The sequence below is a fragment of the Hevea brasiliensis genome, chromosome 7 (assembly GCF_030052815.1).
Source record: "Hevea brasiliensis isolate MT/VB/25A 57/8 chromosome 7, ASM3005281v1, whole genome shotgun sequence".
NCBI classification, from domain to species: Eukaryota; Viridiplantae; Streptophyta; class Magnoliopsida; order Malpighiales; family Euphorbiaceae; genus Hevea; species Hevea brasiliensis.
The window spans coordinates 30,960,791-30,972,961 of NC_079499.1; the positions used below are offsets into that span (position 1 = coordinate 30,960,791).

Below are 12,171 nucleotides of genomic sequence, written 5' to 3' on the forward strand. Positions count from 1 at the left end.
AATTTATTGAGAAATGATGATTATTTGGAGTTGTGGGTGTAACACCCCCGTTTGCATAGCCTGGTATATTTCACTGTTCCGGTGACCGGTGTCGGTCCGGACAATTAATGGGATTAGGGCCACACTTAAGACAACTTGAGAAGCCATAAACACAAATAATTAGTAATGTTTAATTAGTTAACTATAAATAAGAAAAACAGAACATAAGAGGTTAAACGAGCCGAGAGTCACAACGATGAGTGACCTCCTCGGGAACGACTGCGAAGTCATTTTAAACTCAAATTTCGAACCGTAAAAAGTGACGCTGCGGTCCTTAGGACCCTTATGAACACAGTGGAAAAGAGAAAATCACGAAAAAGAACTGTTAAGCCAGTCAAATAATTAGGTCAGGGAGCCGGAAGAAATATTGGATTATTTACAAACCGGGATGAACCGGTGAGGGGCGATTTGGTCAATTGACCCCGAGAGCTGACTCCTGACCTAACTGTCAAATAAAATCGAAGAAAAGAAAATTTCGGAATAGAGAATTAAATTAAAGAACTAATAGAAAAAAATAAATAAAAAAAAAAGAGGAAGAAGATGGAAAAGTCAAAGTTGATGACATCATGAATGATGTCATAAACAAATTAATTTAGTGAATTATTAAATTGGGAATTGTGGTCTTCCATAAGATAAAGAAAAGAAAAGAAAAAAAAAATTAAAACAAAAATCTTCTTCTTCAAAAAAACGTCACTCTCTCTCCCACACCAAAACCACCATGAAAGCTCATTTTTGAGCTTGAAGAACCAAAATCCAACCATGGCCAATTGTCCTACCATAACTAGATGTTGTTTGGACAACTAGGAAAGAGGATTCAAAGAAAAGAAAGAAGAAAAATTTGAAGAAAAGGGAGAAGAAATTCTGCACACAAGGTTAGTAAACTAAACTTGAATTGTTAGTTGATTTAGTTATGTTTATAGCTTAATTAACCTAGGAATATACTTAAAATGAAAAGAAATTAATGGTGGGAGGATTAAAGACAAATTCATCCAGCTAGGGTTTTGATGTGTGTGTATGAATTTGATGGACTTAAAGGTGTGTATGAGTATATGAACCTTAAGTAGTTGAGTTATTATGGTTTAAGGCTTTGAAAGTAGTTAAACACAATGAATTAGTGAGATTAGGGTTTGAATGTTAGGGTTAGTGAACTAAAATTTGAAGAAATGCATAAATGGCATGTTTAACCTATTGTGACATGAATTAATGGTCAATTATGACCAAATAAGTTGTGTGGGAATGGTGGAAAATTTAGCTAAATTCGTAGGTCAATGGTCATGCTGCTGGCAGCATGACCAAACCTACTTTGAAGGACCAAAACTCAAATTTTACAAGCCTAATGGATATGCCACCAATTGGAGATGAAAATAGACATAAAAGAGCACAACTTTCATTAAGGAACCATGACCAAAAACTGACCAAAAGTTGGTGAAACAATTGACCAAAGTGAGTTGATAGCAGGCTGCCCTCAAGATTAAACTGACCAAATGAACAGTAACTGTTCATTTGGTCATAACTCGAGCTAGGTAGGTCAAATTGACCTGAAATTTTACCAGCAATTAGATATGATATAGACCTAAAACTTTCATGAAGAACACCAACCCAAATTAGGCCATTAACCCTTTCAAAATCATTGAGCAAAATTAAATTACTGTACTGCAACTCTGCAGATTTTCAGTTGAGCAGCAATGTTTGGATAGCTATAACTCCCTCTAGAAAACTCGGATTTAGGCGATTCTTGAACCGATGGAAACGTAAGACATAGTAAAACATTTCATATGAAGAAAGTAAGACCAAATTATGAACTTAACTTGATCAAATTATTAACCAAAGTTGGACTAAAAATCTGCCAGCACCAAAATCTCAAGATGAACAAAGACACGTGAACAGTAAACTTATTTTGGCCATAACTTGAGCTACAAAACTCCGATTGAGGTGATCCAAAAATGAGAATACACTTAAGACAATAAGGAACATTTTCTATGAAGGAAGTTTTGTCAAATTCCAACAGTAGATCGACCAATGGAACAGTGCAACTTCGGAGAACCAAAACCGAAAATTGGCAATTTTGCCAAAATGACCTAAGCTTTAAACAAATGACCAAAACCAACAAGTTTGGTGACCAAAATGTGGTATGTGGGTGAAGTTGGAGTTCCCATACCTATTAATCCTTAGAAAGTCAATTATTTGACTTAAATAGTGCAGTGAATAGTAACCTGAAACACAAAATTTCGAGAACGTCGAATTTAACACGTTAGAAATAGGTAAATGCGAAGTTAAAATTCATTTTGGGATTTATGTTAAGTTCTAGTACTGAAACATTGTCAAATTTTGTGTTTCAGTTGAAAAGAATATCGAAGGAACCCGAGGAAACGAGTCGAGGCTAAGGGACGACTCGCTTGAGGTTTGTGCACAATAAACCCTATTTAAGCATTTTATCCTTGAAAAATTGATTTATTACGCATTATGAATTTATGAACTTTTGTGTTGCCACCTTGCGATCAAATTGTAACTTTGGAAATGGATTGATTTTTGTATGCAATATTTGAATGAAATGTTTGAAATGAATTTTGATTCACACTTAGCATGACATTACTTATTATTCCTCCTCCATTTATGGGGTTGAGATCGCTTATTTTCCTCCCTCTCGGCTTGCCGATTGAGGTTGTAGATCGGATGAGTACTCATTAGCTAGCTAGCCACCTCCTCATTGGTTTCGATTAATGGGGTTGAGATTGCTTTGTCGTGGTGTACAACACGGCATTGATCGGAAATTTTGTGTCATGGCTTAAGTTGTGTACGACTTTGGCAACACTGTATTTATGCAATTGTTTGACTAAACTGTTGTTTAATATATTATTTGACAAATGAGTTGTTATGAGCTTGATATTTGTGAAATGTGATTGTGAAGTATTCAAATTATGTTTCATCAATAAATGATTTATGTATCACATTTTAAATCTTTATTGTGCACCATTGAGTATGTTTATACTCAGCGATAGTTTAATTTACTGTCGCAGATAAAAGCAAGGAGAAAGCAGCAGAGTGAGCTGCGGAATTGACAAGATCTTTTTGATCCCTTTTTGTACGGGTATTATTTTATACCCTTATGGTGATTTTGATGTAAATACTGTAATGTCATAAGTATCAATGTAAATTGAGCAGTTGTAAATAAACTATAATAATATTATTTTAGATTTTCTTCTGTAAATTTAATATTTGTACATATGGATTTTCTGCCTTATGTTTTGTGAATGGAATTATTGAACCTACTGAGTTGAATTGTGAATTATTGGAGGTTGGGAGTTGTAAAATAGTTTTGGAAGTACTTTTTACAGGTATTTGAAGAACTGGTTTCTCAAAATACAGAGGGAACTCTGTCAAAATTTTTATAAAATTTGCGACAAAATTTGAATGGACAAAAATTTTTACTAGTATTTAAACTTTGAATAAATGGTTTTTAATTCTTACCAAAATGCTCACCACTTCCAAAATGTAAGAAAATTGTTTTAAAATCCCTTGTAGGGTACTTAATGAGTTATCGGTAGGTGAAGTTCGGTAGTTCATTAAGTATTCTACGGGAGCATGCTATGCCTTACGGAGGGGTAAGGTGTGACATGTTTTAGTGGTATCAGAGCATGGTTTTGCAATAAATTTTGACTATGTATGTGAATATGTCTTTGATAAGTACAACTGCTCAAGTGTCTTTAATTGATGCATATGACATATTTACATCATGAATATGCACTAACGGAGGTCAACCTCCTTGTGTTTGATCTCAGGAAGTAGAAAATTGTGAAAAATGGAATGGAAGGAGGAGATCATTCCGAAGAACAACTGCTGAGGCCGAGGTTCAACCGAAACCCCAAAGACCTGCACGTGAGTGGGTCACCACTCCAGCTCGCCCAAAGACCGCAGCTTTCTGCTCAATTTATGCAGCAGATGGTCGCCTTCTTTCAAAGAAGTGGCGGGTAATGTGCCACCCCAATCTCAAATGCCAAGATTGCAAAGACAACCACACCCTCACTCAAGAAGATGAAAAATTGATGAAATTTGGGGCCACCGAGTTTAAAGGTACTGTGGATCCACCGAAGCGTAATGCTGGTTGGAAAGAATGGAACGGGTTTTTAGAAAGTCTGCAGGTACGTAAGAAATGAAGTTTGAGTATTCTGTCTCCTTATTACAAGGGGATGCCTATGAATGGTGGAAGACCATCCCCCACAGCCTGGTGGAGCCACCTGTGTTAACCTAGTCAGACTTCTTGAGGGAGTTCCGACAGAAATGGGTTCCCGATGCATATGTGGACATGAAGTTGCAAGAATTCTTGAGTTTGAAACAAGGGAACCGAATCAGAGTGTAATATGAGAGAGATTTTTCAAGACTAAGCCACTATGTCGAAGCTTAGTCTCCACCCCCAGAGACAGATGCAAGAGGTTTGAGGCTGGGCTAAGACAGAGTCTGAGAATGCAAATTGTGGGATTCAGACATCAGAATTTTGCCGAATTGATCTCACAGGCCCTAGAACTAGAAAAGATAGAATCAGAAGGGGCAGTGAAGAAGGGTCCACAAGAGAAAACTGAAAAGACTACTGAACAAGCATCTGGAAGTGGTTCTGGGAAGAGGAAACAGTTTGGGGGATCTAGCTCCCGTAGAGGCCGAGGCAGATTTTCCGGCCAAAGACCACCTCGGTCTGGTCAGCAGACCCAACCAGCACCCCGAGGAGCTCTATCAGTACGGCAGTGCGAAACCTGTGGTAGAACTCATGGTGGGGTTTGTTACAGAGCTACTGGTGCGTGTTTTAACTGTGGAGGGAGCGGACATTTCGCTAAGGATTGCACTAGTCCGCGCTGGTCTGGGTCTTTCACTACATCCAAGGATCACCAAGTCTCGCACCTGCAGGGTCACAATCAGCTGCTAGAGGCAGAGGCAGAGGCAGAGGTAGGGGTCCTGGTAACACCCCTGGAAGTCAGAGCACTGTTAACCAGCCAGCATCCAGTGGCGCACCAGTTAGAGTGTATACCATGCGTCAGAGGGAAGAGGCTGAAACATCAGACGTTGTGGCTGGTATTTTCTCCATCCTTGACAAAGATGTGCATGTGTTATTTGATCCTGGCTCCACACATTCGTATGTTAGTGCTAGTGTGATGTGTTCTACTACTATTTCGTGTGTACCAATGGACTATGATGTGTTAGTAACTAGTCCATTAGGCCAGGAGGTCAGGGTAAATAGGCTATATAGAGATCGCCTTTGGTGATCCAAGGACACACTTTTTGTCTCGATTTAATTGAAATGCCCTTCAGAGATTATGACATTATCTTTGGCATGGATTGGTTAGCCAGGCATCATGCTATTATTGACTGTAGATCAAGATACCACTTTTGGTCTTCCTCGATGGTGATGTAGTAATACAGGAGAGGCGCTATTGCCTTCAAACATCATTTCACCAGACCGCTAGAAAATGATTAGAAAAGGGTGTGAGGCGACTTGGCACATGTGATAGACACCCAAGTGGGGAGTCCAAAGATCAAGGACATTCCTATCAGATGTGACTTTTCGGATGTGTTTCCCGATGAATTGCCGTGGATTACCTCCAAAGAGAAGTGCGCTTTGAAATTGATGTTATGCAGTGTGGACCCAATCTCCATAACTCCATACAGAATGGCACCAGCGGAACTAAAAGAATTGAAAGTGCAGTTGCAAGAGTTGCTTGATAAGGGCTTCATTCGCCCTAGTGTGTCACCTTGGGGAGCGCTAGTATTATTTGTAAAGAAGAAGGATGGCACTCTCCGGCTATGCATTGACTATCGGCAGTTGAATAAGGTGACAATAAAGAACAGATATCCATTACCCCGTATTGATGACTTGTTTGATCAGTTGAGGGGTGCAGCTGTGTTCTCTAAAATTGACCTGAGATCAGGTTATTATCAGCTAAAAGTACAAGAGCAGAGTATTTCTAAAACTGCCTTCAGAACCCGCTATGGCCATTATGAATTCCTGGTCATGCCATTCGGGTTAACTAATGCTCCGGCTGCTTTTATGGATCTGATGAACACTATTTTCAGACCATACCTCGACCAGTTTGTTGTGGTATTCATAGATGATATATTGGTCTATTCGAGGAATGCAGAAGAGCATGATAGACATCTCATGGATTGTACCGCAAACTTTGAGGGAGAAAGCCTATATGCCAAATTGTCGAAGTGTGAATTTTGGCTGAAGGAGATATCCTTTTTGGGACATGTAGTGTCAGAAGAGGGCATTAAGGTAGATCCTAACAAGATTGAAGCTGTCCTTAATTGGAAGCCACCCAGAAATGTCACGTAGATTCGCAGTTCAAGGGTTAGCCGGATACTACCGCCGATTTGTGAAGGATTCTCCATGTTGGCATCTCCATTGACCAAGCTGCTTAGAAAGGATGTGAAATTTCAGTGGACGGACAAATGCCAGCAAAGTTTTGATGAATTGAAAAGATGTTTGACAGAGGCTCCAGTCCTGACTTTACCTACACCGGGTAAAGAATATATAGTTTACAGCGATGCTTCTCACAACGGATTAGGTTGTGTGTTGATGCAAGATCGAAATGTTATTGCCTATGCATCACGCCAGCTAAAACTGCATGAGAGGAATTATCCGACGCATGATTTGGAGCTTGCAGCCATTGTGTTTGCTCTTAAGATCTGGAGACATTATTTGTATGGGGAGAGTATTACATTTACACAGATCATAAGAGTTTGAAGTATTTGGGCACCCAGAAAGAGTTGAATTTGAGACAGAGGAGATGGTTAGAATTGATAAAAGACTATGATTGTTTGATAGACTATCAGCCAGGGAAAGCTAATGTTGTGGCTGATGCCTTAAGTCGCAAGACTATGGCAAGTCTACGGGTTACTCCTTTGTCTTTGGTACATGAGTTAAGATCATTGCATGCCAGCTTAGAGGTTAATGATGATGGGCAAGCAGCAGTTGCATGGCATGTACAAAAGTGTTGATTGATCGATTAGAATGGCTACTCGTAATGATCGAAGTATCGGTCGTTGGGAGAAGTCCGGCAGGCAAGAAACCGAGTTCTCGATAGAGATGATGGTTTACTGCTACACCAGGGCAAAATATGTTTTCCTATTGATGTTGAATTGAGGAAGATAATTTTGAAGGAAGCACATGAGTCTCCTTTTGCCATGCACCCTGGTGGCACAAAAATGTATAAAGGGTTAAAGGAGCATTACTGGTGGATGGGTATGAAGAGAGATGTGGCAGAGTTTATTTCTAAATGCCTAACTTGTCAGCAAGTAAAGGCAGAGCATCAAGTACCCGCTGGGTTGTTACATCCACTACCAGTACCAGAGTGGAAATGGGAGAGAATAACAATGGATTTTGTGATGGGACTTCCAAGGACACAGAAGAGTCATGATGCGCTTTGGGTCATTGTTGATGACTAACCAAGTCCGCTCATTTTCTCACAAATCAATGGACTATAGTTTGGACAGATTGGCCAGGTTGTACATCGATGAGATTGTGAGATTGCATGGAGTGCCAGTATCTATCGTATCAGACAGAGATCCTAGGTTCACTTCTAGATTCTGGGGTAGTCTTCAGAGAGCCCTAGGAACTAGATTGAACTTCAGTACTGCATTCCATCCACAGACAGATGGCCAGTCTGAGAGGGTAATTCAGATTTTGGAGGATATGCTACGGGCTTGTGTGATTGAGTTTGAGGGCAGTTGGGATACACACTTGCCTTTGATTGAGTTTGCTTACAACAACAGCTACCAATCAAGCATTGGGATGCCTCCATATGAAGCTTTGTATGGCAGAAAATGTAGAACCCCGTTGTGTTGGGATGACGTGGGTGAAAGAAAGATGATTGGACCCGAAATTGTTCAGCAGACTGAGGAGAAGATCAGGGTGATCAGAGATCGACTTAAAGTCGCATCGCATCACAAAAGTCCTATGTTGATTTGAAAAGAAGGGATATTGAGTATGCAGTGGGTGAGAAGGTTTTCCTCAAAGTTTCTCCTTGGAAGAGAATTATGAGATTCGGCAGAAAGGGGAAACTGAGTCCTCGTTTCATTGGGCCATATGAGGTTCTGGAAAGAGTGGGTCCTTTGGCTTATCGTTTGGCACTACCTCCAGAGTTGGAGAAGATACATAATGTCTTCCATGTGTCTATGTTGAGGAGGTATCGATCAGACCCATCTCATGTACTACCAGTAGAAGAAATAGAAGTGAATCCAGACCTCACATATGAAGAAGAACCCATAAAGATTCTGGCTTATGAGGTGAAGCAGCTACGGAATAAGCAGATACCATTGGTAAAAGTGCTGTGGAACCATCATTCGGGCCAAGAAGCTACTTGGGAACGAGAGGAGGACATGAGGAGACAACACCCACAACTGCTCGTAGATTGATACTGTAAAAATTTCGAGACGAAATTTATTTAAGGGGGGGAGAATTGTAACACCCCCGTTTGCATAGCCTGGTATATTTCACTGTTCCGGTGATCGGTGTCGGTCCGGACAATTAATTCGATTAGGGCCACACTTAAGACAACTTGAGAAGCCATAAACACAAATAATTAGTAATGTTTAATTAGTTAACTATAAATAAGAAAAACAGAACACAAGAGGTTAAACGAGCCGAGAGTCACAACGATGAGTGACCTCCTCGGGAACGACTGCGAAGTCATTTTAAACTCAAATTTTGAACCGTAAAAAGTGACGCTGCGGTCCTTAGGACCCTTATGAACACAGTGGAAAAGAGAAAATCATGAAAAAGAACTGTTAAGCTACCAAATAATTAGGTCGAAGCGGAAGAAATATTGGATTATTTGCAAACCGATGAACAGTGAGGGGCGATTTGGTCAATTGACCAGAGCCGACTCGATCTAATCACAAATAAAATCGAAGAAAAGAAAATTTCGGAATAGAGAATTAAATTAAAGAACTAATAGAAAAAAATTAAAAAAAAAAAAAGAGGAAGAAGATGGAAAAGTCAAAGTTGATGACATCATGAATGATGTCATAAACAAATTAATTTAATGAATTATTAAATTGGGAATTGTGGTCTTCCATAAGATAAAGAAAAGAAAAGAAAAAAAAAATTAAAACACAAATCTTCTTCTTCAAAAAAACGTCACTCTCTCTCTCCCACACCAAAACCACCATGAAAGCTCATTTTTGAGCTTGAAGAACCAAAATCCAACCATGGCCAATTGTCCTACCATAACTAGATGTTGTTTGGACAACTAGGAAAGAGGATTCAAAGAAAAGAAAGAAGAAAAATTTGAAGAAAAGGGAGAAGAAATTCTGCACACAAGGTTAGTAAACTAAACTTGAATTGTTAGTTGATTTAGTTATGTTTATAGCTTAATTAACCTAGGAATATACTTAAAATGAAAAGAAATTAATGGTGGGAGGATTAAAGACAAATTCATCCAGCTAGGGTTTTGATGTGTGTGTATGAATTTGATGGACTTAAAGGTGTGTATGAGTATATGAACCTTAAGTAGTTGAGTTATTATGGTTTAAGGCTTTGAAAGTAGTTAAACACAATGAATTAGTGAGATTAGGGTTTGAATGTTAGGGTTAGTGAACTAAAATTTGAAGAAATGCATAAATGGCATGTTTAACCTATTGTGACATGAATTAATGGTCAATTATGACCAAATAAGTTGTGTGGGAATGGTGGAAAATTTAGCTAAATTCGTAGGTCAATGGTCATGCTGCTGGCAGCATGACCAAACCTACTTTGAAGGACCAAAACTCAAATTTTACAAGCCTAATGGATATGCCACCAGTTGGAGATGAAAATAGACATAAAAGAGCACAACTTTCATTAAGGAACCATGACCAAAAACTGACCAAAAGTTGGTGAAACAATTGACCAAATTGAGTTGATAGCAGGCTGCCTCTTCACTAAACTGACCAAATGAACAGTAACTGTTCATTTGGTCATAACTCGAGCTAGGTAGGTCAAATTGACCTGAAATTTTACCAAAAATTAGATATGATATAGACCTAAAACTTTCATGAAGAACACCAACCCAAATTAGGCCATTAACCCTTTCAAAATCATTGAGCAAAATTAAATTACTGTACTGCAACTCTGCAGATTTTCAGTTGAGCAGCAATGTTTGGATAGCTATAACTCCCTCTAGAAAACTCAGATTTAGGCGATTCTTGAACCGATGGAAACGTAAGACATAGTAAAACATTTCATATGAAGAAAGTGAGACCAAATTATGAACTTAACTTGATCAAATTATTAACCAAAGTTGGACCAAAAATCTGCCAGCACCAAAATCTCAATATGAACAAAGACACGTGAACAGAAACTTTTTTTAGCCATAACTTGAGCTACAAAACTCCGATTGAGGTGATCCAAAAATGAGAATACACTTAAGACAATAAGGAACATTTTCTATGAAGGAAGTTTTGTCAAATTCCAACAGTAGATCGACCAATGGAACAGTGCAACTTCGGAGAACCAAAACCGAAAATTGGCAATTTTGCCAAAATGACCTAAGCTTTAAACAAATGACCAAAACCAACAAGTTTGGTGACCAAAATGTGGTATGTGGGTGAAGTTGGAGTTCCCATACCTATTAATCCTTAGAAAGTCAATTATTTGACTTAAATAGTGCAGTGAATAGTAACCCGAAACACAAAATTTCGAGAACGTCGAATTTAACACGTTAGAAATAGGTAAATGCGGTTAAAATTCATTTTGGGATTTATGTTAAGTTCTAGTACTGAAACATTGTCAAATTTTGTGTTTCAGTTGAAAAGAATATCGAAGGAACCGAGGAAACGAGTCGAGGCTAAGGGACGACTCGCTTGAGGTTTGTGCACAATAAACCCTATTTAAGCATTTTATCCTTGAAAAATTGATTTATTACGCATTATGAATTTATGAACTTTTGTGTTGCCACCTTGCGATCAAATTGTAACTTTGGAAATGGATTGATTTTTGTATGCAATATTTGAATGAAATGTTTGAAATGAATTTTTGATTCACACTTAGCATGACAGTTACTTATTATTCCTCCTCCATTTATGGGGTTGAGATCGTTTATTTTCCTCCCTCTCTGGCTTGCCAGTTGAGGTTGTAGATCGGATGAGTACTCATTAGCTAGCTAGCCACCTTCCTCATTGGTTTCGATTAATGGGGTTGAGATTGCTTTGTCGTGGTGTACAACACGCATTGATCGGAAATTTTGTGTCATGGCTTAAGTTGTGTACGACTTTGGCAACACTGTATTTATGCAATTGTTTGACTAAACTGTTGTTTAATATATTATTTGACAAATGAGTTGTTATGAGCTTGATATTTGTGAAATGTGATTGTGAAGTATTCAAATTATGTTTCATCAATAAATGATTTATGTATCACATTTTAAATCTTTATTGTGCACCACTGAGTATGTTTATACTCAGCGATAGTTTAATTTACTGTCGCAGATAAAAGCAAGGAGAAAGCAGCAGAGTGATCTTATTAATTTACAAGATCTTTTTGATCCCTTTTTGTACGGGTATTATTTTATACCCTTATGGTGATTTTGATGTAAATACTGTAATGTCATAAGTATCAATGTAAATTGAGCAGTTGTAAATAAACTATAATAATATTATTTTAGATTTTCTTCTGTAAATTTAATATTTGTACATATGGATTTTCTGCCTTATGTTTTGTGAATGGAATTATTGAACCTACTGAGTTGAATTGTGAATTATTGGAGGTTGGGAGTTGTAAAATAGTTTTGGAAGTGCTTTTTACAGGTATTTGAAGAACTGGTTTCTCAAAATACAGAGGGAACTCTGTCAAAATTTTTATAAAATTTGCGACAAAATTTGAATGGACAAAAATTTTTACTAGTATTTAAACTTTGAATAAATGGTTTTTAATTCTTACCAAAATGCTCACCACTTCCAAAATGTAAGAAAATTGTTTTAAAATCCCTTGTAGGGTACTTAATGAGTTATCGGTAGGTGAAGTTCGGTAGTTCATTAAGTATTCTACGGGAGCATGCTATGCCTTACGGAGGGGTAAGGTGTGACAGTGGGTTGAGAAAATTATTGGGAGTGTTTTCTACAGGTTCCGAAGAACTGTTTTCTCCATTTTTAGCCGGCACTCTGCTG

At 38.2% G+C, this 12,171-nt stretch overlaps 1 long non-coding RNA gene across 2 annotated transcripts; it reads left to right on the forward strand.

Annotated features, from left to right (window-relative positions):
• The first annotated feature begins 740 nt into the window (after positions 1 to 740).
• LOC131181668 (uncharacterized) lies at positions 741 to 3,328 on the forward strand. 2 transcript variants are annotated; one of them, XR_009150163.1, is made up of 2 exons: positions 741 to 911; positions 3,057 to 3,328. It is a non-coding gene; the product is annotated as an uncharacterized LOC131181668 (long non-coding RNA). The 2 variants fall into 2 exon arrangements; XR_009150164.1 differs by lacking the exon at positions 741 to 911 and adding an exon at positions 2,393 to 2,440.
• The last annotated feature ends 8,843 nt before the right edge of the window (positions 3,329 to 12,171 follow it).